We start from the raw sequence: 26,534 nt of genomic DNA, 5'->3' as shown, positions 1-26,534 counted from the left end.
GCGGCCAGACTGGGACCCAGTCCATTAAGTGGCTGACCGGTCATTTATGTTAATGGTTTGTCATCTTCAAGGGCCTTTCATAGAATACTCGTCTAATAAAGACCATGAGCCTTACAGGCCCCAGATACTTCCCCATGCTCACCACGCTGTGTGGGGGACAGCCCCCCGTAGCTCACAGATGGCTGGCTCTGTGCACCTCACGACAGGTCCAGATACTTCCCCCATGCTCACCACGCTGTGGGGGGGACAGCCCCCTGTAGCTCACAGACGGCCGGCTCTGTGCACCTCACGAATACCTCTCCTTAATCCCCAGAGTGATCTCCAGATAGGTGCTGCTGTCCCTCTTTCACAAGGAATGAGTCTAAGTCTAAGAGACCTCCCCAAAGCCATACAGCCTCCATGCCAGAGCTGGGACTCAAATCCAGGTATGTCTGATGCTGACGTCTGCACTGCCTGAGGCACACAGCCTCGTGTGATGAACAGGTAACCACCACCAAAAAGCTCTCATCTACATTATGGCAACTTCTGCCAAAATGATGCCAGTAGTATGTGGAAGATTAAAATAATGTCGATTTCTTTATAATGAATTCGACTGTTACTGAAAATAATGAGATATGAGGCAGAGAGCAAAAATGTTTTGCAAAAAAAAAACTAAAACTAAATATAAACTTTAGTGGCTAGGTCTAAAAAAAACTGTCATTTGCAGAAAATGAGAAAGGGAGAGAGAGAATGTTCCTTTTCCACATTAAACGAAATAAGCCCTGCTACCCCGGCCCCACGGAGCCTTTCCGTGCAGACACCGGCCCGGGCCTGAGCTCTTCTGTACCCACGTGGGTCCTCCCAAGTCCTCTGCCAGCCTACAAGTCTTCCTCTGTTTCCTCTCATTCCATCACAGAACAATCTCGACTATCACCCCACAATCAATAGCGTGGTATGGCTTGTGCGGTGACTTGAGCTTAACTCAGCAACATTCTAGCACAGATAAGAGCCTCCCCTTAAGCCAGCCTGCAGCACACTAACCAGGTTCCCAGGACCTGCTAGCAGGCTTGGGAAAGGGCGTCTTCACTGGGTCTGTGGCTCCTCCAGGAGGCTCCTGGGAGGCTTCAGGAGGGGCGTGGCGGAAGACAGAGGGAAATGCTGGTATAGCCTGAAGTCCATGTGTGGGGAGGGCCTGGACCAATCAGATGTGGCCTGCTTTTCCTCTCACGGCAAAGTCACATGCCCCAGGAAGAACCCGCACTGCTCAGGGGGGTCCTGGCACCCAGACAGCCATTCAGGCTGCGACAACAACACACAGAAGACCTGCTTCAAAGACGGGCCCATCAGCAATGACTGGACCAGTCCCCACGGGCACCTCAACCCCATAAGCTCTGCTCCACTCCTCTCCATCACCCTGGACACACGTGGTGACGTCCTCCCGGGTTTGCAGGAAAGGAGCGGTCCCCACAGCTGCTGGATGCAGGTGGCCGCAGCAGCAGGTAAACGCTCTTCATATGCTGCAGGTGAGACCCGCCCCCGGGAAGCAGAGGCTGGATGTTATGATTTTAAGGGAATGATCACGTCATCTTCAACTTGATTACAGACAACTTTGAATTTGTCCGTCACCAAACATGTTAATGTCTAAACACGTCCCTTAACGTTCTGTGAAGCTACAGAAACCACACGCTATTCAAAAAGAAAGATTTTTCTTTCTTAAATTTAATTAAATGGAATAGTGGCTATTTGAACACCACAGACCAAACACTTCAACAAACATCAGCCTTAACAATTCTTTGATGATATCCAAAGTGCAAATACTGTTTTCAATCTTGAACTTTTTAAAAGCAATAAACAAAACATTATATATAACCATTTAACAAATACATTTAAAGTCATAAATGATAATCTTATTGTGCAGAAGTAATACTGTTCATCAGGAGAATCCCACAGGAGGAATAATTATAACCATGTGATGGCTTTCAACCAGCTTAGCTGACTCGTGACCCGGCTTTGACCTGTGCCGTTGAACTGATATTCAAACACACACCCTCCATCCAGCCCATCCTCTCTACACACACATACCCTCCCATCCAGCCCATGCTCTCTCTACACACACACCCTCCATCCAGCCCATCCTCTCTGCACACACACTCTCCATCCAGCCCATGCTCTCTATACACACACCCTCCATCCAGCCCATGCTCTCTACACACACACCCTCCATCCAGCCCATGCTCTCTCTACACACACACCCTCCCATCCAGCCCATGCTCTCTCTACACACACACCCTCCATCCAGCCCATCCTCTCTACACACACACTCTCCATCCAGCCCATGCTCTCTACACACACACCCTCCATCCAGCCCATCCTCTCTACACACACACTCTCCATCCAGCCCATGCTCTCTACACACACACTCTCCATCCAGCCCATGCTCTCTACACACACACCCTCCATCCAGCCCATGCTCTCTCCACACACACATTGTTCCCTCTCTGCACACACACTGTCCATCCAGCCTGCCCACTCTGCACCCACACACTGCCCATCCAGCTCTGGGCATCTTTGTCCTCACATGTGAACCCGGGGCTCTGACCTTTCTTCCACCTCAGCTGTCTAGGACCAAGCCTCTCCGAATCTCTGACTCGTTTCTTTAGGGGTTTCCAATTTGAGGGTTAATCTTGTTCTCCTGCCTCTCCTGGAAGCCATCTACTTCTCCCGGCACCCATCTGGCAGGCAAGTGGTGGCAATTAAAACGCTTCTCTCTGTACCAGAATCACTTCCCTCTGTCCATGAGCTCCTGGGTGGTAGGGATTAGGTGGGGCTTCATTGTGTTTGCGGCTCCAGCATTTGGGACAGTGTGGCACATGCTAGGAGCTCAGCATGTATCTGGTGACCACAAAAGAAAGAGGTGAGTGGGACACTGTGAAAACAGCATCGATGGAATCTGACTCCTGAACGAAGAGGGTGGGGGCGAGGAAAGGCTGATGCTTCAGTGGGGAATAAAAGAAAGCCAACTGCTGAGTGGCATGAAGTGAGTGTCTCAGCCACACCTGCCTCACCTGCAGCGTGCAGAGGCAGCCGTTCACATCTGACATCGCTGGCGAGGCAAGTAGTAAGCACAGGGCTCAGCAGATGGTGGGCGTTTGCCCTAACAGTCAAATAAGGACTGGAGATGAGCTGATTTTCAAAGTCCCTTCCACAGCGGAGTTCAACCAGTTTCAGATGAGTTGAGCTACGAGGTTCCACCTCCCAGTTCAGCCTCATGCCCAGGGGAAACAGCCAGGTTCTCCCTTGCATTCTAGTCCGAGGGACGGCAAACTTTTTCTGTAAAGGGCCAGGTCATAAATATTTTTGGTCTTGCAGGCCACACAGCTACTCTGTAGAGCAAAATCAGCCACAGATATTATGGAAATAAGCGAGTGCGTCCGTGTGCCAGTAAAACTTTATTCACAAAACCAGGTAGTGGGCCAGAATTAGCTGTGGCTGTGGTTTCCTGACCCCTCTGCTAGACCATGAAAATCTTTGTCTTTTGTTTTTTTGTGTGTGTTTTTTTTGGTTTATTTTTTGAGACGGAGTCTTGCTCTGCCACCCAGGCTGGAGTACAGTGGCTCGATCTCGGCTCACTGCAAGCTCCACCTCCTGGGTTCAGTTTTGTCTTGCTTTTTAAGTAGATTTAGGAGAAACCCTTCATTCATTTGCTCATTCACTACATTCAACAAATACTTTTTCAGTGTCTACTATGTGCCAGGCACTTTTGAGCCTGTGGGGCAGAGCAGGGATCATCACCGAAAGATCTGCCATCTCAGACAATTGGGACTCATGGATAATGCTTTACATTTCCTTCTATGTATTGTATTTTCCCTTCATTCCCTTAAGAGATGCTTGTTAGCAGAGAAAGGCTTGAGATTCACACAGCCCGCCCCTTCAACCACTGCAGCCCCGCTCTTACCCATTTCACATACTGGGGTTTTATTTATATGTCTATTACAGGCTTATATATTGGGGTTCCTTGTCACTTGTGAAAAGGGGTTCTGTAGCTTTAAAACAAGATTTCAAAGCCACTGGTCTAGCCTAGATATTGCCGTTTTATTGATGGCTGGGTTATGTGGGAGAGAATCCAAGTCTAGTTAGTGTCAGATTACATCTATTGCTTCCCCTGGGCCCATCTCATCTGTCGTCGTGCCCTCGAAAGAGATAAAATTAACCAGAAGGGAGTTATGGCCTCCAAAGTCATCCTAATAGTATCTAGGATCTTACTATTTTGATGGTGTTGGTAAATTGGTTCTGTAATAATGATCCTCCCCCTGGCTGAGTGTCCTGCGATCACAACAAGCAAATTCCAATGTCCTCCCCCGACAAGATGTCGTGGGGTTCTTGATCTGCTACACCGAGAGCCCACTCAGGTATTCAGCAACGCTCCACACCAGGACTGACAGCAGCCAAAGAGGGGCTGCGTTCTCTAAGGTGTTCGGGCTCTCCATGAGAGGGAAGGAACCCCCAAACACACTCTATCCAACCACCGTCAGAAGACTCGCCCCCCATAAGAAGGCATTCCAGTGTTGGCACAAATGCTTCCTGGGATAAGACACGTACAGCTCTGGGACAGCTGCAGGCATCAAGCCCAGCCTTCCAGGGGACATCGTCTGACCTGGCCAAGATTCATCACAAGTCCTAGCTGTTGCTGAGAATGTCGCTGTGTCTGTCTCCCCACAGGGCTTCCCGCGTGAGCCTCCATGGACTGCCCCCTCGTCCTGCAGTGCTCGGCCCTGGGTCAGCTCACTGTCCTGGTGGCTCTGCTTGAGGCTCTGCTGATGGTGTTCTGAGAGCTGGATGCCACATGAATGTGATCTGACCAGGCATGGTCTTGTTATGAATATCTCCTTCTCTTAGGAAAAGAGAGTCCTTGGATTATATTGTTTTTTTGTTTCAATAGGCAAATCATACTGTTGACTTTGACACTATAGCCTGCTGAAATTTCCATTTATGTGTATGTTTTAAACTTCAGAAAGGAAAATATTCTCTCTCTCTCACACACACACACACACACACTCTTTGTGTTATGGCCATATGTGTTAGCTGTGTTATGCTCTTCTTAGGTTTTGCCAAATCATGGAAGACAGACGTCCTGGGCAGTTTACATGCAATCTTACATGTCTCTAAGGTGTCATTCACCAGGCCGCATTCCCTCTTTTGACAGAGTCTGTAGAAAGCTTGGTTCTCTAGGCATTGAGTGAAAAGGATCTCATTCCCAGTCTCAGCTCTACCACTCACGGTCGAGGGATCCTGGGCCAGTCACTCAAGTGCTCAGAGCCCAGAGTCAGCAAATTTATGATGCAAAAGTCAGACTATTTGGTCTCCAAGGTGCCTCTCGACGGGGACCCTAAGATTCCCCAATGAAGTATGCAGCCTGGCAAAGCGCAAACTCCAGTGCAGACAGCTGTGGCTGGATCACTAAATCAATAGTTTGAACCATATGAAACTGCCATTCTTATAGGTCAAAAAGGGTCAAATTTCAGGAATTTCATATAATTCAACCTTTGAAATCCCAAACACGACTTTTAACCTCTCAGTTTTCATGACTGCAAAATGAACGTCCTGTATTACGGAAAAGTAGTTTTAAGATGTCAAAAGGCTCCAAAATTCTATTTGGCACATTAAGACGACAGTTTCCCCTGTAGCGCGTGCACTCTCCTTTGTGCCTAGACAGTGATGACATACGAATGGCTCCCGGTCTTTCCAGCACAGGTCTATCTAGTGCCTTCACAGAGGCCCACCCCCTCTCCTTCTCATCAGTGCCTCGGCCTCAGGATGCAAGCACCTCCTCCTCTGCTCTTCAGTGCTTTCGTCATTGTCCCCTAAAGAGCCTGTACCAGGCTCCCAGCAGTCTCACCTCAATGCCACCTGCATGTCCACGGCCACATCCTTGCCTCACACCCTCTCCAATGTGTCCATTTCTTAAGGCTGTACTTCAGGGTCAAACAGGCTTTCGTGCTAATACCCTATCAAACAGCCTTATTGCCAAAACGATTTCCATGAAAAAGAATCAATCAACCAAAAACAAAAACAAGAAGCTGCACACCATGCATTTCTTTCCGGATGATGCTGGAAAGTCCCAATCATACAAATACCTAATGATCCAAAAGCGTTTGTAAACCCGCTGTCACCCAGGCGTGCTTTCTACAAGAGGGCATGTATGTCATGGGTTCTAATCAGCGAGGGAGCGAGTGAGCCTGGGAACTCCTAACGGCGCCAATTCCGACAGCACAGGCTCCTGTGTGTTCTTCATTACGAGAAATCTTGTTTTTCCGGGCACAATTGAGTTCTCAAAATAGTCAAAAATCTCAGAGGCCAGCCCGATGAATGAAAAAGGTGATTCATAGGGCTAAATTATCAGGAGCCAAAAAGTATCCCACAAAAACACAGCAGAGAGATTTTCTCAGATGGCACTGAAGCTGACTTTTTTTTTTTTTTTTTTTTTTGAGACGGAGTCTCGCTCTGTCACCCAGGCTGGAGTGCAGTGGCCGGATCTCAGCTCACTGCAAGCTCCGCCTCCCGGGTTTACGCCATTCTCCTGCCTCAGTCTCCCGAGTAGCTGGGACTACAGGCGCCTGCCACCTCGCCCGGCTAAGTTTTTGTATTTTTAGTAGAGACGGGGTTTCACCGTGTTAGCCAGGATGGTCTCAATCTCCTGACCTCGTGATCCGCCCGTCTCGGCCTCCCAAAGTGCTGGGATTACAGGCTTGAGCCACCGCGCCTGGCCCTGAAGCTGACTTTTAGAGCATTTCTTGAAAGAAGAGTTCCAAAAATGTTTTGGGAAATGACAGTTTCTTTGCACAAGCAGAGGTCAGCACTCACAGGCATGCAAGTTCCTCTGTATCTGCACGAGATTCTGCAATGAGCCTCGCTTTTCAGATGCAGCTTCCGGGATGAGTGACTCAGTTCCAAGTGAGATGCAGTAGACGGCAACAGACACACATCTTTTTTCTGACCCCTTCACAACAACAAGCACGGAGGCAGATCCCGGGGACTCCAAGAACTGGCCTTCACTCCATGTGCCTGCCAGGGAACAGCCATCTGAACACTGAGGACTCTCCCAGGCCAGGTCACTAAGTCAGAGAATGCCCTTTCTTCTTCCAAGCAGACCAGGCTCATTATTGAGTAATTAGTTCTTACTCAGGACCCACAATGGAGGCCAAACACACCTGAACTGTGTTAAAAACAAAACCAAACGAGAAAAGTGTTTCTGGTCTTATAATATTTGACAACTCAGACCTCTTACTTTTATTTCAAAGACTGATTAAATACAGTCTCAAGGTGATAAAATAACACAGTACGATAAAAATAAAGTGAAAAGTGGCAAGGGATGGTTAGTCATCTTTGATACCTGCGGATACTCAAACCCACCATTTAAAATGTCTTAGGCATTAGATGTGGCAGGTGTTTCTATCAGGAACACAAGGGAATAAAAACAAATTCAGAACTCACATCTGGGCTTCTCACTTCTAAAACAAGGGTCAGGAGGCCAGAAGGTGGAGCAGCCCACCAGTTAGGATTTGACAGGACCACCATGAGGTCTCCGAAGGCGGAGAGACTGCCAGAGGTGATAAAGCAGAAGCTCACAGGACATTTTTTACAGGGCTCCTGAGGCCATGCCAGCAGGGGCAAAACCTCCAGAGCGGAACTGAATTCAAGAAACCTGTGTATAGAATACTCCCTCAGCGACTTGGGGTCTCCAGATCCAGCCATCTGAAAACTTTCTTGCATGCAGCCAAAAGAAAAACCCAATTTCCTAAACTCCATCTGCTTTGAGTGCAATGAGGGTGCCTCTGGCCCAATGTCTAATGAATCACAGGATCAGAGTCTCTCTGCCTGATACTCTGTGGTTCTGGTGAAGCCTGGGCAGCATAGCAAGATCCTGTCTCTATAAAAAATTAAAATATTAACAATTAATTAAAATTTAAATGGAAATAAAATCTGTGTGGTGAGTGGCAAACTGCAGTTTCAAGCAATTAAAAGATGATCCCCCTTCTGAAGTCCAAGTCCTTCACTTTCTCATGCTGCCTTATCCTCCCAGCACCGCAGTCTCCTTTCTTTGCCCCCCCAATTCTTTTCCGCTGGCTGCTTCTCCTTCTGCTGCTGGGCTTCAGCAAGCTGATCCTGAGTGCAGTTGATGGACGGTGACAGGCTGGATGAGGGACAGCAATGGCAGTGACGTGATGTCACGAAAATGGAGGCTGTGCCCCATTGCGGTGGCCGTGGCCAGGAGTCCGGGCCCAGTGCGGATCCACAGACCTCCCCGCATCCTGGAACCCCCGCCGCCCTGTCGCTGTCACTCCGGGTGAACTGCTTGCTTTGTGTCTGTCTCCCCATCACAGGACAGGCTCCCAAAGGCCAGACCAGCCGTGTCTGCACGGCTGAGCTCGAGGCGCTCTAGCAGGGCGTCTGGCACGCAGGAGAGAGGGATCAATACTGAGAACAGAAGAGAGGAAAAGGGCAGAAGCTCCAGGGCCAAGGTCAGCGGGAGGGAGGGCCTGGGCAGCCACGGCAGGGACGCGAATTCTGACTCCATTTTTTTCATCTGTAAAACCGAAATTGTGACTCAAGAGCTGTGGAGATTAAATAGTAAGACTGCTGAAAGTGACAGCGGCACCGGCTCACAGCTGCACTCAGTCGTGGTGACAGCCAGTGCCCTCGTGCCCACCTAGGTAACCATCCCCAGTTTGGGGCCTTACATAGCCCAATGTCACATGTATTTGCTGCACTTATAGTTGCAATTCACAAAAGCTGGCTCTGGCTGATAAGCAGAAAAGGAGATCAACGTGAGGGTCTCAGTGGAAGAAGAGGGGCACCAGGAAGCTCACTCTCACCAGCCAAGCCGAGGGCCAGGCTATGTGGAGCGTCTGGGGGCCAAGCCCGGAGCCTCACCAGGCAATGGCCCAGCAGCGGAGTCTCTGTGGCCGCCACTCAGCACAAAGGAAGCCACCCCACAGCTCTGCTGCTGCCCTAGGCTGCTGCGTGCCAGGGACCGGCCGCCACCTGGAAGTCACCGGCACTGCTGCCACCTCAACTGCCTCTCGCAGCAGCAGCGGCAGCCCCCGCTGGCCCCTCACGCTGCCACCTCTGAATCAAAGTCTCACCCACATGCTCGGGCCCCCAGAGCCAGGTCACAGCGAAACTGGAAAATCGATTTCTTATTTTCACGTTGGGAAGTGGGACTAATAACCTAGGAATTTTCCCGAAGCACAGGAAGACTACTCCAAAGACAAGGGGCAGCCACAAACCCGCCGATGCCGCCACCTGACTTCCGAGCGCTTCCCCGCACGGGAACACAATAGAGGACACGTGGCACGGGCGGCCTCCGGGCCGGGAAGCCGCGCCCTCTGCTGGCGGACGGCGGGATCCGTCGGGTGCGCGGAGGACGGGGACTCACAGCAGGCTGACTTCGGCCAGAACAGACAACAGAGGAGGGTAACCCCGAAGAGCCCATCGCTTTCAAAGGAAGACGGTTAAAAAGCTTATATAATTATATAATTTGGGTTGAATAATGAACAGTCTCATAGAATCCTATGACTCAAAACTCCGATTTACAGTCACCGTTTCATGGTTTGAAATGAAGATTTCCTGTTACAAAATCCCCATTTTGTGATTTGCTGACTCTGATGTAGAAAGACAGACACGGTCACCAAGTCCCCACAGAAAGGATCCATGTGAAGGGCTGGAGACGCCCAGGCACGAGGACAGGCAGCGGTGAAGTCACAGAGATGATCTTCCCAAAACCCCACGGCGCGCCACCAAGGCTGGAGAGGTCCAGGGAACAGCGCGCTGTGTGCGGAGAGGTGGTCTGAGAGATCGGAGTTGAGATGGCCAGGGCTGAGGAACAAAGTGTCCAGGGTTCCCAGCGTTTCTCAGAATCACCCAGGTAACCTCATCAGAAGACACGGTTCTGCTCCACATCCAGCAACCAAGACTATGTGATCCTGACACCTGCAGCTCCACCTTCCACTCCCGCTCAGCTCCACCCTCCATCCAGCTCCACCCTCCACTCCCGCCCAGCTCCACCCTGCACTCCCATCCAGCTCCACCCGGCACTCCCGTCCAGCTCCACCCTCCGTCCAGTTCTACCCTCCGTCCAGCTCCACCTTCCACTCCCGCTCAGCTCCACCCTCCATCCAGCTCCACCCTGCACTCCCGTCCAGCTCCACCCGGCACTCCCATCCAGCTCCACCCGGCACTCCCATCCAGCTCCACCCTGCACTCCCATCCAGCTCCACCCGGCACTCCCGTCCAGCTCCACCCTCCGTCCAGTTCTACCCTCCGTCCAGCTCCACCCTCCACTCCCGTCCTGTGCCCCCATCGAGTAAGGGACTGGGGCCACCTTCAGAGGCCTGACAACCCTGGGGAGGAGCAGGTGCAGGGGACAGAGAAAGACAGACAAAGGGGGACCTGCCCGCCCTCCAGAAAGGCCCTCATCATTGACGGCACCGCCACAATCTCTCCCACAGCTGGGCTGAAAGCGATCTGACGGTTTCGACTCACCCCCTCTCATTTATGTGTATATCCAGACAGTCTTCTAAATGTCTGTCACATCCATTTCTGATCAATTCTCACCTCCTCCCAGGTGGTTCATAGGCTTTGTTCTCCTTTATTTCGTATTTATTCTGTGTTTTCCTACAAGATGACTCCTTCTTACGTATTACCATCATCACACCAATTCTATGATCTGAAAATTTCCAGTCGCTGCCTCGCCCTTTCTGCTGAGTTCCGAGGCAGTCACTTGGGTGTGAGCCCACTACGATGCAAAGCCACACCTTTTACCAACAACACTGTGCCGAACTCACTGACACACAAAAACGGAACTGTGGTGACCTGCACGGGCACCCAGCGCAGACGCACTCAGCTTGCGGGACAGAGGCCCGAAGTCATCGTTTCATCTTGCTGGCGGTGGCCTGGGTCCCGCCCCGTCCCTTCCCTTGGCTCCTCTGGACAGCGCTGTATACACCTTTCCCACATTCTGGCTTTCTATGGGTATTTGGTTGAATTTGTTCTCTTCCCCCCCGCCCCGCTTCTGTTTCCCAGGTGAGTGTTTTACGCAGGATTCGTTATCTAAGATTCTTTAACTTATTCTCTGGCCACTGTTTTTGGTGTTATATATTCCCTTTTGTCATAGGAAGGTTGGCTTTCTTGATGAAATTACAGTTGGGCCATGAACAACACAACTGAAAAATCCGTGTATAACTTTTGGCTCCCCAAAAACTTAACTACTAATAGCCCACTGTTGACCGGAAGCCTTACTGATAACAGAGTCAATTAACATATTTTGTATGATATATGCATTACAGACTATATTCTTATAATGAAGTAAGCTAGAGAAAAGAAAACATTTTTAGGAAGATCATAAGCAAGAGAAAATATATTGACTGTTCATTAAGTGGAAGAGGGATCATCATAAAGGTCTTCATCCCGTTGTCTTCACACTGAGCAGACTGAGGAGGAAGAGGAGGGGTTGGTCTTGCTGCCTCAGAGTTCACAGAGGCGGAAGAAAATCCATGCATAAGTAGACCCCCCCGCCCCCATCCAAATCCATGTTGTTCAAAATCAACTGTACTGTTTAGTTATAGAGTCAAAAAAGAGAACTCCTTTTCCTATATTTACTATTTAGGATTTACATAAATATGTGGTTTCAAACTCCAACCTTTTTATTTTTTATTTATTTGTATTTTTTTAGAGGGAGTCTTACTTTATTGCCCAGGCTGGAGTAGAGTGGCACAATCCTGGCTCACTGCAACCTCCACCTCCTGGGTTCAAGTGATTCTCTTGCCTCAGCCTCCCGAGTAGCTGGGATTACAGGTGCCCGCCACCACGCCCAGCTAATTTTTGTATTTTAGTAGAGATAAGGTTTTACCATGTTGGCCAGGCTGCTCTCAAACTCCTGACCTCAAATGATCTGCCTGCCTCAGCCTCCCAAAGTGCTGGGACTACAGCAAGCCACTGTGCCCGGCCTGAATTCCAATATCTGTCAATCCAGACAGCCCCTCCCAGCCCTCACCCAGCAGCTCCTGCCAGTGTCTCCCTGGACCCAGTGGCTCCTGCCCTAATATCTCCAGGCCCCAAGCCAGAGGCAGAGGGCACGGGGGTGGGTGCCTCCCTTCCTCAGTGGCACAGACAGTGTTCATGCAGGAGCCCTACCATGCTGGGGTCCCAGAAAGCAGGCCTCTGGAGACTGTCTCTGCAATAGAACCAGCAGTCCCATTTCTGCAGTAGCAGCACCAAGCAGCCAGGAAACAAGAGCCCCACCCTGCCCACTGCCCGCGAACAGCCTCAGGAGCAGGCCGGGCATGGAAAGACGGCATCCCCACTCTCGCTCATGTGCCAGCTAAAACGCGCCTCTCCTCAAGGGAGAGAGTAGACTGCCCGTTACCAGAGGCTGGGAAAAGAAGCGAGGCAGGGATGAAGAGAAGCTGGTGAATGGTACAAACATAGTTATATGGAAGGAATAAGTTCTAATAGTCGATAGCATAGTAGGATATTCGAGTTAACAAAAATATACTGTGTATTTCAGAATAGTAGAAGAGAAGAATTATAATGTTCGCAACACAAAGGAAAGATACATTAGCCATTTGGTTATCCCAATTATCCTATTTGATCATGACCCGTTGTATGCACGTATCAAAATATCACATGTACCTCCTAAATATGTACACTGTGCTGTATCAGTTTTTAAAAGAGCAGGCCTGGGAATGCTGTCGGCGTCTCCTACATGCAACAGAGCTGCACCAGCCCCAGGAAGAACATTCCAGTGCTGGCCAACGCAATCGGCCGCGTGTGGCCACGGAGGCCTCAGAGAATGAGGCCCACCTGCACAGAATGTGGGCCTCTGACAGCTGCCACTGGAACCACAGCCCACGGAAGGAGGCCAGGACCCAGTCCCCAAACCTAAACAAGGTGACTGCTGGCTGAAATGTGACCCAGGAAATCATAATTTGAATGAAAAAAGATGTCAATGGACAGGATGATCTTAAAGCAGCCACCAAACCTAAACAGGGTGACTGCTGGCTGAAATGTGACCCAGGAAATCACAATTTGAATGAGAAAAGATGTCGATGGACAGGATGATCTTAAAGCAGCCACCAAACAGATGCTTCCATGAGGGACTCGACTCTTGAAACAAATAAAGGGAAAAACTCAGAAAAGTTCAACGAAGAGATGAAAGATATAAACAAGAACCAAATGGATGCGTTCAATAGCAGCACAATAAATACGACAGACAAAAGAATACATTTGAAGACATAACAATGGGAAATGCCCAATTTGAACACCAGACCAGAGAGAAAATAGATGGAAAAAAAAATGAACAGCCTCAGGAACTCCGGACAGTGGCAGATGGCCTCAGTCTCCAGAGAGGAAGAAAGTGAGGTTGAAAAGCATTTGTAGAAATAATGGATGGAGACTCCTCGAATTTGGGGAAGACATCACCTACAGATTCAAGAGCCTGAGAAAATCCCAAGTAGGATAAACCCCAAGAAAGCTATTCCAAGACATGGCAGGATTAGACTTCTGAAAACTAAAGACAAAGAACAAAAATTGAAAGCAGCCTGTGCTCTTCATTCAAACCGGATCACCAAGTTCTCACCTGAAACCAGAGACCAGAACAAAGTAGAACAATATTGTTCAAATATTTCAATTTTTCGGAGAATTGTCAACCTTAAATTTTATATTCAGTGCAAGTATCCGTAGGAATGAAAGGGAAACAAAGATATTCTCAAAAGGAGGAAAACTAAGCCACAAGCAGACCTAACCTCAAAGGATGGATAAAGAAAATTTTCCAAACAGAAAGAAATGATAATGAAAAAAGGCTTAGAACTTCTGAAAGAAAAGAACAATGGGGCCAGGTGCGGTGGCTCAAGCCTGTAATCCCAGCACTTTGGGAGGCCGAGACAGGCAGATCACGAGGTCAGGAGATCGAGACCATCCTGGCTAACACGGTGAAACCCCGTCTCTACTAAAAAATACAAAAAACTATCCAGGCGAGGTGGCGGGCGCCTGTAGTCCCAGCTACTCTGGAGGCTGAGGCAGGAGAATGGCGTAAACCCGGGAGGCGGAGTTTGCAGTGAGCTGAGATCCGGCCACTGCACTCCAGCCTGGGCGACAGAGCGAGACTCCGTCTCAAAAAAAAAAAAAAGAAAAGAAAAGAACAACGGAATGGGCGAAAACCAATAAATACAATAGACACCTTTCTCCTCATGAGCTTCTTAAACCACATTTGATGGTTGGTAAAAAAATTACACCACCACATCTGATGGTCAATGTACAGAGATTAAACACTTCAGACAATTATATTCTTAAAGTGGGAGGGCGGAGATGGCCTCAATGGAAGCAGAGCTGCTCTATTCCTCTCGAGGTAGTAAAATGCCAGTAACTGTGGGTTTGGTGAGTAGCATGCGTATATTGTAATATCTAGAGCAAGCACTAAAACACCTACACAGAGTAGTGTATTCAAAGACACTATACCTAAATCAAAATGGAGTATTAAAAATGTTTGCGTAACTCAGGAAGGCGAAAGAGAAACAGAACAACGAGAAACAGAAAACAAGTAACAACATGGCGGAGTTAAGCCCTAAGAGATCAATACTTCAGAGGTCAATAGTCTAAGTATACCAATTGCAAGACAGAGATTGGCAGAGGGAATAAACACACAACCCAGCTCCATACGGCCTATGCAGTCTACAGAAAATCCCACCTCCCAAAACCCAGAGCATCCCAGGAAAGGAAAAAAGGCGCGGGAGGGTGGTGGGAGTAGAGTGCATTAAAATAGCTGGCGCTCGACCAGGACCAGGGTCACTGACTCGAGACCCCAAAACGACAGACGCTTCCCAATGGGAGTGAAGGTTGAAGAGACCGGTCCACACCTCCCTTCTGTTTTAACACCCCCCTTACTACCTGTTTGAAGGAGGTAACCATGTGGGAGAGAGGCAGCAGAGCCGGGGGTTAGGAAAGAGATGGGTGTGGGCAGGATCCTCCCTGCAGGCTCTGGCAGTGCCCCTGTGTACGCGCGGGGCAGGGGCGCTCCCCGTGTAGGCGCGGGGCAGGGGCGCTCCCCGTGTAGGCGCGGGGCAGGGGCGCTCCCCGTGTAGGCGCGGGGCAGGGGCGCTCCCCGTGTAGGCGCGGGGCAGGGGCGCTCCCCGTGTAGGCGCGGGGCAGGGGCGCTCCCCGTGTAGGCGCGGGGCAGGGGCGCTCCCCGTGTAGGCGGGGGGCAGGGGCGCTCCCCGTGTAGGCGCGGGGCAGGGGCGCTCCCCGTGTAGGCGGGGGGCAGGGGCGCTCCCCGTGTAGGCGGGGGGCAGGGGCGCTCCCCGTGTAGGCGCGGGGCAGGGGCGCTCCCCGTGTACGCGCGGGGCAGGGGCGCTCCCTGCGCTGCTCCAAACTGGAATATTCATGTCTCCCCACTGCAGACACCAGAACACAGCCACTACCCCACACAAGTGAGAACAGCCCCTGAGGGTATGTGCCCGCCGCAAGATCACCACACTCTGTTAGAGAAAAAGGAGCTGAAAAGTTGTTTATATATCACGAGTGCACGCTTGGTTCAGCGCCAAGGTCAGAAAACAATGTTTCCACAGTCACCCAAGATTGACTACAGCAAATAGCTATCTGTTCTGTTTTCTCCTCTAGAACCTGAAGACTACAGATGGTTTCCAAACAACAGGAAACAGATACTAACGGTATTATAAAGATCTTCTCTTTCTAATATTTTTCTTAGGGAGAGAAGAAATACCAATAAGTTCTCAAGTGCTTTAAAAGTCTTGATCATTTAAAACTAAAAATTTATCTAAACTTTATAGTAAGACGGCTTTATATTTATATTTAACACAAGAATCTTCAGGGTACAGTTATACTTGTGTATGCTATGTCTCAATGGTATACAAATATTTAAAATTATTGTATATGCTAAACTTTGTTACACTGATATTTTATGATTCTTCCCCCCAAATCAATCAATTTTTTTTTTCAAATAAACAAATCAGCCCAGTTTTCCATATATTAGGGGAAATAACTGCTGGGTAAAAAATAAATTTTTCTTGAAACTTGATTCCGAAACGTTACGTACAAGACCCTAAGCAAATCAATGTCTCCGAACCTCCTACTTTCTTGTTTACAAAAATGGAGCATATGAAGATGCCCACTCTTAGACGACTACCAGAAATACCACATTGCAACAGCCTGAAGAGTGCTTTGAAAACTGACAGGCACTATGCAAAGATAAGGTTACTATTTACTTAGGCCTAGTATGCGCACAGGTGGAAGGGTCTCTAGCAACACAAGTGCCTCCACCTTCTACGCTTTACTATTTGACAGACCAGAAAAATCCCACAGAATTTTCTTCTCCTTGGTCCTGTTACACACTCTCAAGCTGATCTCCTCCTAGAAATATGTGATTTTCAAAAATACGATAATTAGTAGTTTTGTATCTTTTGAGATTCTGGAAATGATTTCTTTTCACATGAAAACATAAAAGATTTTTAGAAAGTAATGACGCGTGATTTTTATGGGGGTGAGGGGGCTACTACAAGCAAGTCCCGTAAGGTCAAGGACTTTGCTTTTTTCACACTTAGAACATACACAAGGCAGTGCCATATTTTAAATCGGAGAACGTGTGGCATTCTCTTACAACAGTTTCTTTTCCTTCTATTCATTTAGTTCAAAAAGTGTTGAGGCTTAAGACAGGCCAGACATTCTCCCCACTAACTCTTGTCTCACCCACCATCCCTCATTCAGAAACAGGAGGGCATGAGGTGGCGTCTGCAGAGTACAGGGCTAGGGGTCCAGTCACAGGGCACCGGGGGCCTCCAGTCGCAAGGCGTAGGGGGCAGCTCCAGTCCCAGGGTGCAGGGGCTCCACTCGCAGTATGCTGTGGTGGGGGCTCCAGTCGCGGGGCACTGGGGCGCTCCATTTGTGGGGTGCTAGGCGGGGGGCTCCACCCTGGGGTACCAGGGGTGGGAGGGGGCTCCAGTCTTGGGACACTGGGGGGCTCCATTTGTGGGGTGCTAGGCGGGGGGCTCCACCCTGGGGTACCAGGGGTGGGAGGGGCTCCAGTCTTGGGACACTGGGGTCCCTGTGCAGTGTCAGGGTTGTCCGCAGCCTCTGCTGAACCCTGTGGGAACCTGGACCTGGCCTTCTTTGGAGCAGCACACGGAGCCACACGAGGACCTGGCGGTCACTCTCGTGCTGACATACAAATGACACCCTCCACCCTGAAGCTTCCATTGACCCAAGATTGCCCGGCTTGGAGCCGCAAAGCACAGTTATCCCTCTGTCACATGCCTGAAGATGAGTCTCGGGACTCTCCCAAATTTCCTCAAGTTGCCCCCCGAGTCTGTCCATCACTCTGCACATGGAGTGACCTGCAGCCATGTCAGTCCCCATCTGTCTGCTCTGCCGATGGCCACTGAGACCGCATTCCAGGTGTGCTCTAACCTTTCACCCGCCATTCCCACTGACCACAGCTTGGTCAATGGAGGCTAAGGCTGCACTACTTTTTAGGCGGCTGTGGTATAAAATTGAGTTTTCTGGCAAAGAGAGTCCCTGCAAGGTTCTGTGTGCTTGCTGTGGGGATGAGGCTCACGTCTGAGGTGCGCAGTTCATTTTTCAGACCCCATGATGGGACTTTCTGTCACTGCCTCCAAAATACACCCTGTCCAATATTCCATCTCCGGGTTCCCAAGGTCCTCCCAAGGCTCCCTCCCACCACTCAGGCCTGCTCATCATTGTCAGCGTGTTTCTGGTCTCTTAAATCTGAAGTTTTATCCCTAGCTTTGCAGGTAAAGCTTTGCAAGCAGAAAGACCCAGGACACCCACCGCCTCTGTGCTCAGGAGATAGAGGCTGGGACAGGGAGGAGGAGCTGCGACGCCACTGCCTCTGTGCTCAGGGGATAACAGCAGGGAGGGGGAAGAGCCTCCGCTGGTCCCTTCAACAAGATCTTTGGTGCCCCAGGCTTGAGAAGATTCTTGATGGTTAAGTTGCTTTGTCTGCCTCTGCTGGTCTGTGACATGAGCACGTCACGGCCTGACCACCGCTGTGGGCCTCATTCTGGAATGGATGCTACCTAACGAAGCCTCATATGGAGGTGCACCCACAGATTGAGAAATAAAAACTTAGCACAGGACTTACTTACCCTGGAAACTATTCCTTGTTTACCTGAAATTAGAGTTTAACAGGGTGCCCTGTGTTTTATCGGGCAACCCTACTTCCGATGCACACTTCGCACTTCAGCTTCAACACAAATCTACAAGAAAGGTACAGGACATGTATTACCTATCAGCCCCGAGGAGACCCAGTGACCCAGTGAGGCTGGGTGACCGCCTCCGACTCAGAGTCCACAGTGACAGGGCTGTGATGAGGGCTCCACTTCTTCCCACTGGGGGCCAGACAGCCGCCCACCCCTTTCCCATAAAGTCTCCTGCGAGGTGAAGCGATGCTGAGCGCGTTAAAAGCAGTGAGGACCCAACTGGACATCACCTGATCCCTGAGAGGACATGGATTCTGAGAGGCAGAGACCTGGAGGAAGAAGATCGAAGGATGAGAGAGCAGCACGAAACGCCGCCTGAGAGTTAGAAAAGTGGGTGGGGGATTCAAGGCACACACAGACCTGAGCACCGTGGACAGGCGTGGCAGGAGGCGAGGGTGGAAAGGCGGCTTGGAGCCAGCTCACAATAGGACGCAGAGCCCAGTCCTCCCGGTGAACGGGCACTGAACACTCGCCGGACTCCCACAAGGATTATTCCCATTTATGTGGATATAAACCGGCTTAGAGAAGCCACAAATTGCTGAAGGCCTCAGGGGTAATAAACGTTGGGGCCAGGGTGAAAATCCCCATCTGCCTAAATGTACAGCCATTTACAGCTCTCCTCACTGTCAGGAGCATAGGAAGGAGCCTGGGCTTTATCGCCCTAGCTTCTGAGAAGCACAGTGAGTGTCTGGATCCATGTTTCAGAAAAGTCATTGTAGGAGTCAAACTGTCTTTGTTCCCACGAGAAACTCAAGGCCCAAGCTGGGGCCTGGGCAGCAACGAAGAAAAAAACAGGATTCGGATCAGGGAGGGCGAGGAAGGCAGAGGCAGGAGGGCTCATTATGTGTGTCTGACCCTCACCCCAGGGTCTTCATTAGCAGGGGGTCACAGCAGCAGCTGGGGCTGTCCCCGAGCTGCGGGCCTGGGTCAATGGCCCTGAGCTGCTGGGACCCGGGGAGGGCGGCACTGGCTGACCCAGCCCTCCTCTCACGCTGGCTCCCCAGAGAGCACCGCCCACTGCCCAGGGAGCAGCAACGGGGGATGCAGAGCACATACGCCGGCCGTATGTCATCAGGGCGCCGCGCTGGCAGCTTTTCATGGCTCTAATTTCCCGAGGACTCTGCGCCAGCGTGATCTACAGTCTTCCTGACATTTCACCTTCCTCTGCTGAAAAATTCATCCCAGTTCTAATGCGGGCCACTCGCTCCCAAGCACCGAGGCAGGAGATTGATTCGGGCTGCCGCCAATGCCAGCTGCCACTCAGCCCCTTTTCCTGAGGCCAGGGTTGCTTGAGCTAAGCCCGTCCCCGATTATACAACAGACTTTACAGTCCTAATTTATCAATCTTTGTCACATCGTTTTACGTTTATTCTCCATCATGGGTGGACATTTATTATTTTTAAGGCTATCCTCTCTTTCTTGGTCTTCCTGAAATTTTACCCATATGTTGAGGATTTTCGTATTTTCATAGTACTTAGCTTTTATTTCTAAAGACTACTTTGCTGTCCCAAGACCAGAGGGTGACAAGCATTTCTGTGACAGGCAGAAGAGGAGCAGGAGCCGGGCTTGGGGTCCTCAGTGGTCTCGCTGACCGGCCAGCCTGTTCCGTCCCTCTCTCCTGTCCCCTCCCAATCCCCCGGGAGCCTTCTGAAGGACCCGCCTGATCCTGGGACTCCTCTGGCTCCGGGCTCCAATGCCCCTCTGACTGCCTGAAGAAAGCTCTCCCCCGGCCGGCCTCCAGCTAACCTCTCCCCAGGACCCGCCTCAGCCGCACTGGACCAACAAGCCACGCACACCTGCAGATGCTCTCACCTAGGCCTGAGGTGTGCCCCACGGGCTCTGCCTGGTGACCTGCTACTCACTCTCAGGACCAGCAGCAAGCGGGCTGGTCACCCCGAGCCCTCCCTGGCAAGAACCTGCCCTGGCCATGTCCACACAGCACTTCTGCTGCTGCTCTCCAGCAAATTGCATCCCCTCGTGCTGCATTTACTCACGTGCCTCCACCGTCACCTGCCACCTGCCCCCAACACCTGTACCCCACCACAGTCATCACCATTGCCATCCATACCACTGTCTTCACCACCTCCATCCACACCACCATCATCACCACTAGCATCCCCCCATGCCCACCACTATCACCACCACCATCCACACCACCATCCTCACCACCACCATCCACACCCCTACCACCATCCTCACCACCACCATCCACACCACCACCATCCACACCACCATCATCACCACCATCCCCATTCACACCCCCACCACCATCCTCACCACCATCACCACCACCATCCACACCACCATCCTCACCACCACCATCCACACCCCTACCACCATCATCACCACCACCATCACCACCACCATCCACACCACCATCCTCACCACCACCATCCACACCCCTACCACCATCCTCACCACCACCATCCACACCACCACCATCCTCACCACCACCATCCATACCACCACCATCCACACCACCATCATCACCACCATCCCCATTCACACCCCCACCACCATCCTCACCACCATCACCACCACCATACACACCACCATCCTCACCACCACCATCCACACCCCTACCACCATCATCACCACCACCATCACCACCACCATCCCCATCCACACCCTCAACATCACCACCACCATCTACACCATCACCACCCCCATCCTCACCACCATCCCCATCCACACCCCCTAACATCACCACCACCATCCACACCACCATCCATGCCCACCACCATCCACACTATCACCACCATCATCCACACCATCACCACCACCCACACCCCCCACCATCCTCACCACCACCACTACCACCCATCTCCACCCCACCATCATTGCCACAAACATCCGCATCCCCCACTGCCACCACCATCACCACTGCCATCTACAACACCATCATCACAATTACCACCCACATCCTCACCACCACCATCCCTATTCCCTACCAGCATCCACACCACCATCATCACCACCACCATTATCTTCATCATCACCATCCCCACTCCCACCCCCTCCACCACACCCAGGACCCCTCTACCCTGGTGCTTTTATCTTGGAGTCTCCAGCACCTGCCCAGAGGAACAATCTCCTCACCATCTGTTTACCACGTTTTTGCAAAGCCACTGTGGCACACCAGCTTGGCTAAAGTACTTATTTATTTATGTATTTAATGCCTGAAATAGACCTTGATTAGGTACATTTAAGTCCCATACTTCACACAAACTTCCTATGAGGCAATCCACAGACAGCCATTATACCTGATGTTGCAAATTCATTACTATTTGGACAGAATCCTGCCTCTCTCCCACCACACAGGCCACACTCACACGTTCTATGAGGTCCATTCCTCAGGTTCACTGCTTTTCAACTTCCACCCAGTTTTTCTGTCTTCACGTTGACTTTTCACAAGGAAGCTGTTTAATTACTACTTTTTCCCCCAAAGGGTTGCCATACAGATAACTTCAAGTAACAAACCACAAAGCCGGCTGCAGAACAGGTGCTAGGCAGGCCACCAGGCTCCTCGGCCTCCCAGCCCCCTGACCTGGTCCACACCTTCCCCAGCCACGCCAACCTCCTGCCATAGTCTAGACACAGTCCCAACAGTGAGAGGCTCAAAACGCCTCAGGAAAACAGACCACGTGCTGTCAGGTGCCACCAAGAGTCACACGCACAGAGATAGTGCACGTGTGAGCTGAGGACTCTGTGCCTTGCACATGGGGTGGAGCACGGAGCACATGAGGCACTGACCGAGCTGAGGGCCTACTGTGTGACTCACACGCGGGGTGGAGCACGGAGCCCCAGGAGCGCACAAGGTGCTGACCGAGCTGAGGGCCTATTGTGTGCCTCACACACGGGGTGAAGCACGGAGCCCCAGGAGCACACAAGGCCCAGAGCGTAGCCTCAGGAGGACCAGCCCTGCCATGCCTGACCCCGAACCTCCAGCCTCCAGACCTGGGAGGAAATTAACTTCCATCGCCTGGGCCACCCAGTTCACAGAGTTCTGCTTCAGTCGCCCAGGACGCCTGAGACATGGGTTCAGCACCTGCCCAACAGGATGCGCAGCACTTCGGACGGGGCATCATCTCAAGGTCACATCTGCTTCCTGCTGGGTCTCAGGCGCACAGCCATGGCTCCTAATGGCTCCTCTCTGCACCTCCAAGTGGAATTGCTGCCGCATCGAAGCGGCTGTGGGCCAAGGGCAGGGCGCAGACCAGCAGGCCGCAGAAGACAGCACAGCACACCTCTGGGGCTGAGGGAGGAGCTGGCCCCGTGTTCTTTACCGTCTTACTGGAAAAATTAATTCAAACTGGGCTTTGTCTAAGCACCCCCTCGTGGGCTGAAACCTGGAGAAAGGGCCATAAACAAAGTACACTGGCAAACGACAGAGCGGGACGCCGTGAGGAGCCGTCATGGGCTGCTCCAGGGACCAAGTCTTATTTCACATCTTCATTAGCGATCTGGAAGGAGCCGTAAACAGCACATTAATTCCATTTCCAGATGACACTGAATTTGGAGGTGCCACCGAAAGTCAAGGAGGACGGAGAGATGATACAAACGGGATCTCAAGAGTCAGTAAGGAACGCAAGAAACAACACAGGAGTCGGCCTCGGAGAAAGGAAGATCAAAAAACAGCCCACTATTCCAGGCCATGCCTCGTTTCCATACACAACTAAATAAAAAATACAGGTGCTCTCTACTGTCTGAAGCCCCTTGCTATTCAAGTCCTTCATATCCAGAACCAGGACTCTCATTCTGCAATGCTCAGCTGTGTCCTGGCAATCAGAGTTCTCCTCACACGCCATTCCAAACTCCAAAGCCAAAATACATCTGCTGACGTGCCATTCCTTGATCCCCACGCGTGCACCCCAAACTCAGGAGGGGTGCTTGTTTACAGAAACACCTTTGCGCTCACCTGCGACCTGTCCCCTGAAGAAGACCTGGTGCAACGTGTTTACAAAGACAATCGTGGGACTCTGAGCTAGAGGAAGAATGCCAAAGGATTCTATGATGTCTCCTAAAAAGACAAGAAGGAATTCAGATACTTGGAACTTACCCCAGCAACAAAATAGTTGGGTCCATAAAATCTAATTTTACTTCTAAAGACAGAAAAAAAGTGTTTAAGATCTTTAATCTCATCGGCCTCTAAACTCCAGTGCTTGAGCCTCATTACCAGTGTCATTTAGAGGCGACAGTTACATCTCCATCCTGCGTGACAAAAACCAGCAAGAAGAAAACTTGTTTACATAACAAGGCATATTTACAAATTTGTGCCCCAGAAGCAGCATCCTTGAAACCTTGTAGCCGTAGGTCAGGTGCCCTGGAAGTGCGCTGTGCGCTCCTAATTAGCACTGCTGGCCCGGCGGGTCACTGCAACAACTCCCTCGTGGGGAAAGGCCAATGGAACAGAGGATTCAACTTGATAATTCCCAGAAAGCGCTGATCCCCGTGCCTGGCACACGAGCACTCGATGGGAGCTGTCATTGTCATCACCTTCACTGTCGTTATCATTATCCTGTTCCCTCATGTATAAAATAAGGATGATGAAAATGATGGAAGCTGAAAACCGTAAATGACCTGCCCAAGGACCCACCACAAGCAGTGGAGTTGGGGCCTAAACTCCAGTCTTCTGAGGTTTCCTCATCACTCTCCATGCCCAAGTACTGGCTGCAATCCAGGCCATTCTGTCCTTCACACCCGGTGTGCTCTTCCTCCCTCCAGCAAACTACACTGCATCTGTGGCACCACACCTGCCGGCAACACCGCACCTGCAGGCAACACCGCACCGGCGGGTGACACCACACCTGCGGGCAGGACAACACAACACCTGCAGACAACACTGCACCTGCAGGCATCCCCACACCTGCGGGTGACACCACACCTGCGGGCAGAGCAATATCACACCTGTGGGCAACACCACACCTGCGGGCAACCCCACACCTGCGGGTGACACCACACCTGCGGGCAGGACAACACAACACCTGCAGACAACACCACACCTGCAGGCAACCTGCGGGTGACACCACACCTGCGGGCAGAGCAATATCACACCTGCGGGTGACACCGCACCTGCAGACAACACCATACCTGTGGATGACACCACACCTGCGGGCAGGACAACACAACACCTGCAGACAACACCGCACCTGCAGGCAACCCTGTACCTGTGGGCAACACCACACCTGCAGGCAGGACAACACCGCACCTGCAGACAACACTGCACCTGCGGACACCACCACACCTGGAAACGACACTGCACCTGCGTGCTCCAGGTCCTGCACGCAAAGTCCCGGAGGTAGCCCCCAGCAACTCTGCTTCCTCTTCTTGCACTAAGGTGGGAGGGCACAGCCGCTCTCTTTGCTGGGCTATGTTGCATTTATCACTAACAAATGAGCTATTTATTAGACTAGGCAGCAATGAAACTCACCGTTTACGGCAAATAAGACTTAGCAATCCACACCCTAAAGGAAGTATTTATTATTGAATTGAAATAATAACTTGTTCCCTAAAATCACAACAAACAGAACTCGGGTGAATTGATATTTCATGCCGTTTTCCTGTCTCTCGCCGAAGTGACCCCACTGAACTATTTCCATAGGAATCCCAAAAGAAAAAGGACCAAAAGAAACCCTTTCTGATGTTAATTCAGCAGACACACTCAACTTTGGCTTATGCCTGCAAAGCAAAACCCTCTTCAGCTGACAATTTGGTTAGTGCACAGCTATTCCAGAGAAGATAGGTCAACCAACTCTATTTTTGTTAGTCTTAAAAAAATGAGAGCCCCAAAAACAAGCTTAAAATAAAATGCAAAATGTTTTCATTTCAAAACATATTTTACTTGAGATGGTGTGAAAATTAAAGACGGGCTGGCATTGTCAAGGTGTTTCTATATGACACATCTGAACAGGGCAGGAGGCTCCACCCAAAGCGTGCTGCTGCCCGGGGAGGGCTCTCAGGGATGTGCTCCGAATGACAGCTCCCTGGAGATCATGTCTTGATTTCTTCCTCTTTTCAAGGTGCTATTTCTTGGCACCAGCATCATGAGAAAATTTAACTCTCACCTTTCCCAGCTGAGCACCTATACCCTCAAAAAAGGAAAGTAGTCAATCTTTTAACACAGAAAATGGGAAGTAAACTGTAACCGGAGACACACAAGCCGGCACGCATCAGAAGTATCAGCATGTCGTGTGCAGCAGAGCGTCCTCTGCCCCCGCCACCCCGTCTTGAAGCGTGCACTTGACAATGAGGCTGATGGGTTCTAACTTTTCTCCCCCGCCTCTCGCGTACTCAATTCTTTCAGAGGACTCTCGGTCATTTGCTCTCAGAATTCTGGTTTCACAAAGAGGAGCCTAAGAATACTACTTTCTAGGGAAAACCCACTTCTTCTTTCAGCTTATTTTCACCATGCAAAGTAATAATTCAGAAATGCCACTTTCTTCTCATTGGGTGCAGAGATCAAGGGGAAAATGCATCTTTAAACAAGAACAATTGTATTTTGACTTTCTTGTTATATCTGTGGAGGAAGATACAGTTCTTCCTACAAGCAGACAGCCTCCGGACCTCGAAGCTATAAGAAATCTGAGGAACCCTCTAGTTCAGCACCTTCTTTCTACAGCTTAAGAAGCACGTCCTGGACCAGGCTGGTGCTCAGACATCATTCCCAGGGAACAGAAGGCACAGACGCTGCCTCATCCACGGACTCCTCAGCAGCGGAAATCTCCACAAAGGTCACGCCGCCCACGGCCACACACGAGCTCAAATGATACAGGCTGCTCTTCACAATGAAGGATTCCAAAAGCCAATTCTCGAAAGCATCTTATCCGAGGGATCAGTGGTGAATTCCACCCTCACTTCACGGGAAGATGACCTGTGGCATATTCCACTGTCGGATCAGGAGCCAGAGTGGGATTCTGAAATCTGCTCTTCCCGGTGAGCTCAGCAGGGTCCTCCCCCGGCAGGGCGTCCGTGGTGCGTTGGCTTTAGGGCTGACGGTCACGGTGCAGACCCTAAAGCAGTGTTGAAACTGCACTAACTGACCAGGGCACACTGGCTGTGTCTCTCTTGTCTGCCCCATTAGACAGTGGCTGCCCGGAGTTTGGGACCGAGTCTTCTCATCTCTCTGTCCTAAGTACTTACTGTTTTGTCTCAATCACAACAGAAGCTCAAAAGTTGTTTCAGAAAGGCAAATAAGCAGGAAACAGAAAAGGGTCTTAGCCATAACCACGGTTAAGTTTCCTTTCTTGTAGATGACAAAATTGGAACCTA

At 50.8% G+C, this 26,534-nt stretch overlaps 3 protein-coding genes across 11 annotated transcripts in view; 2 read left to right on the top strand and 1 right to left on the bottom strand.

Moving 5' to 3' along the window:
- The window catches only part of EIPR1 (EARP complex and GARP complex interacting protein 1), a 579,020-nt gene that overhangs the window by 100,331 nt on the left and 452,155 nt on the right, over positions 1 to 26,534 (bottom strand). The window lies entirely within an intron of this gene.
- The window catches only part of COLEC11 (collectin subfamily member 11), a 361,397-nt gene that overhangs the window by 4,916 nt on the left and 329,947 nt on the right, over positions 1 to 26,534 (top strand). The gene's annotated exons all lie outside the window — the stretch shown is intronic.
- RPS7 (ribosomal protein S7) overlaps positions 1 to 26,534 on the top strand; it is an 838,959-nt gene that overhangs the window by 545,005 nt on the left and 267,420 nt on the right. The gene's annotated exons all lie outside the window — the stretch shown is intronic.

The sequence above is a fragment of the Macaca thibetana genome, chromosome 13, assembly GCF_024542745.1.
Source record: "Macaca thibetana thibetana isolate TM-01 chromosome 13, ASM2454274v1, whole genome shotgun sequence".
NCBI classification, from domain to species: domain Eukaryota; kingdom Metazoa; phylum Chordata; class Mammalia; order Primates; family Cercopithecidae; genus Macaca; species Macaca thibetana.
The sequence above is the reverse complement of the archived record's forward strand: the minus strand, read 5'-3'. Positions and strand labels throughout refer to the sequence as shown.